Source organism: Echinops telfairi, unplaced genomic scaffold (assembly GCF_000313985.2).
Source record: "Echinops telfairi isolate 266 unplaced genomic scaffold, ASM31398v2 ScPeMD7_7400;HRSCAF=8409, whole genome shotgun sequence".
NCBI lineage: Eukaryota > Metazoa > Chordata > Mammalia > Afrosoricida > Tenrecidae > Echinops > Echinops telfairi.
Genome location: NW_022111300.1, coordinates 16,214,386 through 16,221,142, shown reverse-complemented (window position 1 = coordinate 16,221,142; position 6,757 = coordinate 16,214,386). Strand labels below are relative to the sequence as shown.

General features: G+C 35.6%; 1 pseudogene; it reads left to right on the top strand.

Moving 5' to 3' along the window:
* The first annotated feature begins 4,735 nt into the window (after positions 1-4,735).
* LOC101660041 overlaps positions 4,736-6,757 on the top strand; it is a 5,675-nt pseudogene continuing 3,653 nt past the window's right edge.

Sequence of the window (6,757 nt, the reverse complement as noted above, 5' to 3'; positions counted from 1 at the left end):
TTAATGTTGTACTTGTGGGCTTGGGCAGCATTGGGTTGGGATGTTTTCGTGATGCACATTTTCTTTGCATAAAACTCTCTCTTTTACATGAGTTGCTGTGGATTTGTTTCTCCAAAGTACCCAGACTAATACACTCATGAACTAATGAATAAATGAGTAACTATGGGATACTCATATAATGACAATGAAAACAAATAACATGTCTATTTATATTTACTACAGCCTGACTGAACCTTGAATTATTATGTGAAGTAAAATAAGCTAGTCAAAAAAAGCCATTCACTTTATTATGGTACAGATGTAGGCATTGAGAATAGGCAAATCAATAGAGACAGAAATTATATTCACAATTTCCAGAGATTAGACGAGATGTGACAAGGAGTTGGGAAAAATAGAGAAAGTACTACTGGTCATTGGATTTCTTGCTGAGGTATTGAAAATTTTCTAAAATACTGTAGTTTATGGTAATGATAGCATCACTCCATTAGTATATTAAAAGTCATTAAATTTATACTTTGAGTGAGTGAGTGGTGTAGTATGTGAATTATATCACAATCACAATGTGTTAGTGTAGGTGCACTACAGAAACTAATCCAGGGAGACTCATATGTGTATGAGAAAGTTTTATGTACAAGAGCAGTTGAATATTGAGAAAACATCCCAGTACAGTCCATAAGTCCCATATTAGCCCATATGTCTCATACAAATCTATAAAGATCTCTTCAGACTCATGAAACACATGCAATGACACTGAGTACAGGAAGATCACAGGCCAATGAGTGGGAAGTCTTGTGGATCCAGTGGTGTTGTAAGCATCTCAGCACTGACAGGGGGCTCCACTTGGCTCCTCCAGCTCAAGGTACTAGCTTAGTGTGTCTTTTCAGGTGTAATGTCTCCCAGGGAGTGAGCTTGTGTCCTGCCTCCAGTGAGTTATTTAGCTACTTAACACCTCCAAATTAGCTCATTAAGCTGAGACTTGAATGACAGGTTAAACTCCACCTCTTCACTCTTGATCCTCTCAACTTGACAACCGATTATAAAACTACCAAACATAGTGTGTTAAGATTATATAGTAATCTATATGTTGTATATTCAAAAACAATGTGCATCAGTGTTGCATCCTCTCACCATACTTGTTCAATAAGTATGCTAAGCAAATACCATATATACTCTTGTATAAGCCGAGTTTTTCAGCACTTTTTTAATGCAGTTTTTGTGGTAAAATTAGGTGCCTTGGCTTATATTCGGGTCGGGTTATATTGAGTATATACGGTAATCATAGAAGTTGGATTATATGAAACATGCAGTATTTGGATTGGAGGAAAGCTTATTAACAACCTGTGATATGCTGATGACACAACCTTACTTGCTGAAAGTGAATAGGACTTGAAACACTTGCTTGTGAAGTTCAAAGTTTGTAGCCTGCAGTATGGATTATATCTCAAGTAAAGAAAGCTAAAATGTAAAGAAAGAAATCCTCACAACTAGACTAATTAGTAACATCTTTATAAAAGGGGAAGAGAGAAAAAATGGGGGGGGGAAGAGATGGAAGTTGTCAAGGATTTCATCTTGCTGATCCACAACCAAATGATGGGTAAATTGGCTTCACCAGCTCTCTTTAAAGTGTTGAAAAGCAAAGATGTTACTTTGAGCACTGAGGTGGCCCTGATCCAAACTCTGATATGTTCTATCACCTCAGATTCAGTGAAAATTAGACATTGAATAAGGAAGAGGGAAAAAGAACCAATGCATTTGAACTATTGTGCTGGTGAGGAACATGGAAGTACCCTGGAATGCCCAAAAAACAAACAACTCTGTCTTGGAGGAAGTCCAGCCAGAATGCCCCTTGGAAATGAGAATGGCAAGACTGCATCCCGCTTACTTTGGGGATGTTATCAGGAGAGACCAGTCTGGGAAAAGTCCATCAGATTTGGCACAACACAGGGACAGTGAAAAAGCAGAAGACTCTCAAAAGATGGATTGACACAGTGGCTGCAACAATAGCTCAAACATCATAACAGTTATGAGGGTAACCCAAGAGGACTAGGCGGTGTTTTTCTCTGTGGTGCATAGAATTGCTATACATTGGTAAAACTCGATGGCACCTAACAATAACAACAACATATACTAATGTTCCGGGGAAATATATATAGTTTAGTGCTCATCTTGTAGTGGGAAATTTAGTAGTTCAAACCTACTCAGAGCCACCTGAGAAAAAATTCCATGGTGATCTCTTCAAAAAAGTCACAACTTGGAAAATCCTATGAAGTGCAGTCTACACTACATCCTTGGGATCACCATGGTCAAGATGAATTTTATGATTGGTTCGGTTTGGTTATGGTTATAGTCTATATATTCTTGTATTCCTCACACAGATAATAAATCTGAACAAACCTGGAATCAGTGATATATATATATATCTTTTTCTTCAGGAATCACTACTTTTTATAGTGAAATAAGCCTACTGAATTATTTTTATATTTAAATTACCCTAATAATTTTTTGCTGAGACTAATATATATTGATGAGCTGAAAAATAAAGGAAGTGATGATTGAAAAATTATCTATTTAAAAAGCAGTAGAGAAAACATAGCTCAAGCAACCACCCCTCTGTATAAATTGTTAACGTTGAGTGTTACAAAAAAATTGCTGGCTCTAAGGAAAGAAACTGACTCTGAAGCTTCATCAGAGGGAAAGAAAATACATTATGAAACATAACTGACTAAAATAGAACAAAGCCAGGAGTGTAAGCCTGGCTGGATCCCAGTGATAAGGACAATGGTGATAATTAATTACATGTGCAGCATTCAATGCTCTCCTTCCTGACAAGACAGCAGCAACACCGTTTATACCTTGCAGAGAGAAATTAAGGCCAAGAGAGCTCACCCTTGAACTACCTCTCTAATGTCTCATGCGTAGGCTGTGTGCTCTGTAATGAGCACAACATCCTGAACAGCACGGGTCTTCTGCAAGAAGTAAATGCAGCAAATAAACAGAAAAATATATACACATTTTAATGGCTACAATCAAATAGTTCTAATCATTATGTGTTTTTTTCCCTAATGAGGTCTTTTGTATTATTTGGCAGTATATATTTACTTCCTATTGTGTGAGAAGATTTTGTACACAAGATCATTGAAAGGTTAACAAGTTAGCTTTAGGCTTAGGTTTAGATTAGGCTCAGGGATAGGTTTAGGCTTTGGGTTAGGGTTAGGACTGGGTTAGTGTTAGGGTTAGGGTTACGATTAAGCTTAAGGTTAGGTTCCGTTTTAGGCCTAGTGTTAGGGTTAGGGGTTAGGGTTAGACCTAGGGTTAAGGTTTGGATTAAGGTCAGGTTTAGCGTTAGGCCTAGGGTTAGGTTTATGGTTATGTTTAGGGTTAGGGTTACGGTTAGGACCAGGGTTAGTTTTAGCGTTAAGATTAAACTTGGGGTTTGGGCTACGGTTAGTCTAGACTTCTGTCTTCTGGTAACTGATATAATGTAGGTAAAATTCCATGTAAATGTGTTTGCTGTAGGTTAAATCAATTACTGTGGTTTTTATATCATTGCTTTCCCATGTTTTATGTTACCATTTGTATGCAAGACAATTTTCTGGGCCTTGTTTATCAATGTGAAAATCATGCAGGGCCACCTAATGTATAGGGTCATCATGAGGTCCAAGCCGGATAGCATGAATAAAAGGCGTTTCCCCTTTCCTCTTTGTTTTTCACATTGAGGTGTTCCATAAATGACAAGCTTGTTTTTATATGCATGCCCAAGCAGGTATGGGACCAGGGGTAAGGAAGTAAGATGATAATGGAAAATTACTGTAGCCTCCTTAGACGCTGATTATGACATCACTCTGGGATTTGGCAAGGGCCAGTAGGCTAATAGTTGTATAGCAAATGGCTTGCTCTTGGTTCCCACATTTCTCTCATTACTTTCCGTCCCTGAGACTGTATGACTGAAGGAAATCACTCAAGGATGACATGTGTACTCTGACTGCTCACCTAAGCCAGATGTTATTCTCGTCCATCTGTTCCCACATTTTCTGCCACAATATGAAAAACAACTAGGGGCTGTGAAGTGACACAGTAATTAACCTTGTAAATGACATTAGTATCACAAATGAAACCAACACTTAGTTTTGTGACTTTACTCAATTAGCAGCAATTAATCTTGACTGTTTTACATAAGCCCTCTTTAATATATTATCATTTGTTTAATTGTGGATGCTGCAAAATTACTGCAGTTTGTCCCATATTTATTATTGCTTAGATCGTTCTTTGCTACAATGAGCTCTGGAAATATTACTTTGTAAGATTGAAACAATTATCTTGACTCCCCTGTGAATCATTAATTCTTAAAAAAAAACAATAATGGTTAACTAGTATACACTAAACAGCATTTATAAGTAATTTCAATGTTTTTTTTTTATATTGATTCGAATCAATATTTTTTTAAACTTACTGAAAAAGACTCTGAAAATATCCTAGAATACTCTTGGTACATTTTTAAACTACTTATTTTTAATGTAATAAAAAATTATTTAAAAGCAAAAGGGAAAACTACTGAAGTAAAAATGTTAAAAATGGAAATAAAGATCTCAAAAGATAGATTCAAAAGCACATTAAACACAAAAGCAGAGACTAGGTGGATGTCTGAATTTTAATGTAAATTATGGAAGTTGGTCTGCTCTAAAATATATACAATAAAACAAAAAATAAACAATAAAACCTCACTGCCATAGATTAAATGCTACCAGTGAACCTTGAGAGCAATGTAGATAAAACTGGCCGGTGGCTTTCTAAGACTGTGAGTCTTCATACGAGGTAAGAATAGCATCTTTCTCACACGGAGAAATTAGCGATATTGAACAGCTAACCTTGCAATTAACATCCCCAAGTGTAACCCACAATACTACAAGTACACTGCAAGAAGTTATTAAATGAGAGATTAAAATCAACTTTTCAATTAAACCATAGGAACAGAATCAACCGAACAAGGAAAACATAGCAGCATTAAAAAACTGAAAAACTTTCTGACCATATGAAAGGAAATGTGAAAAATAGCCTTCACTGAAAATGAGAAATGTCAGATGTAGGAAGAAATTATTTAAATATTTTTTCATGGAATAAAAGGTAAATAGTGTATATATTCATGTATAAGCCGAGTTTTTGCAGCACATTTTTAATGCAGTTTTTGTGGTAAATTTAGGTGCCTCGGCTGATATTTAGGTCGGCTTATACTTGAGTACATATGGTATTTTTGAAAATGTAGTCAAAATATTTACTTACAGATAAGAGATGATCAATACACCTGCAGTAGAATACAATAAGAAAGACGCTAGAATATCAGTCACAGTAGGAAAAATATAGAGAGGGGAAAATATTTCAAACAACCAGAGGAAAAATTATAATAAATATATACAATAACTATATGTTAATATATATTAATGTAATAAATATTATAAACAGGGAAACAGGGACAAAATGACTAATCTTTCACTAGAAATAAGAGAGAATAGAATATACTGCAATATTAGTTTTTATGTATCATGATAAAATATAAAATCCACCCCTAAATGTCCATCTAATAGATTCTGACTCTGATGGCATAGTAGATTAAATGTTGGCCTGCTAATGGCCAAGTTAGCAGTTCAAACCTCCTAGCCACTCAGTGAAAAATCATGACTTTCTGCTCCCATAAAGGTTTGACTCAGAAACCCAAAGGAGCAGTTCTCCTTTGTCTAATAGTTATTTTTGAGTGTCCAATATAAGCAAAACAAAATTGACCATTTTAACAATTTTTAAATGAATGTAGGAAGTCAGTTTTAAGAGTTAGAAAGTTATCAAAACAACCAGCCAGAAAGCTTCAAACTTAAAATTGAGGCTGATTAAAAATAAAGACTACAATCATGGATAGTTTTTAATAATTGAGAAACTAAAATTTTCACCCCAATAGATATCTCAGAAGATAAACAAGGAAAAACATAATAATGTGAAAGAGCAAACTACCAGAGGGATAGTATTGAAGAAAAGGACAATCAAATCAGGGAACTCAAGACATCGATCTGACTATAATTATGAGAGAAATAACAACGAAAGGGAAGAAATTCAAAGAAAGCCTGAGAATAATATGAGAAATTATCAAGAGAAACAACGTATGTCTTATCAGGATCCTGGAGAAAGAAGCTAAAAAACCAATAGAGGAAACAGTATGAGAAATCATGAAAGAAAATGTCCCCAGCATCACAAAAGTGGAGAAACTAAGTATTCAAGAAGCTAAGAGAACCCCATATTGAACAGAACCCCTCAAAGTAAAACATGATGGCTTCTCATAGTCAACGATTTCAATTTCGAGGAAAAGGAGAGAACCCTGAGGTTAGCTAGGGAGAGAAGAGCAGTCATCACCTACAAAGGAAGACTGACAAGGATAAATTCAGACTTCTAGCAGAAACTAAAATTTAAAGGAAAAACCTACCAAGAATAAAGGAAGTGGAGTGACATATAATATTCGGAAAGAAAAAAACCCTGCCAAACAAGAATCCTATATGAAGTAAAATTATCTCTCAAATACAAGGGGGGAAATAAAAACATTGTCAGACAAAAAAACCCACAAAACAACAACAACAAAAAAACAAAGGCGTTTGTACAAACAAGACCAGCATTAAGATTAACTGGATCATATCAACCTGTGTGATCACGGGGTGTCGAACGGATCACTGAAGACAAATGGGTGCATAAGCAAATGTGGTGAAGAAAGCTGATGGTGCCC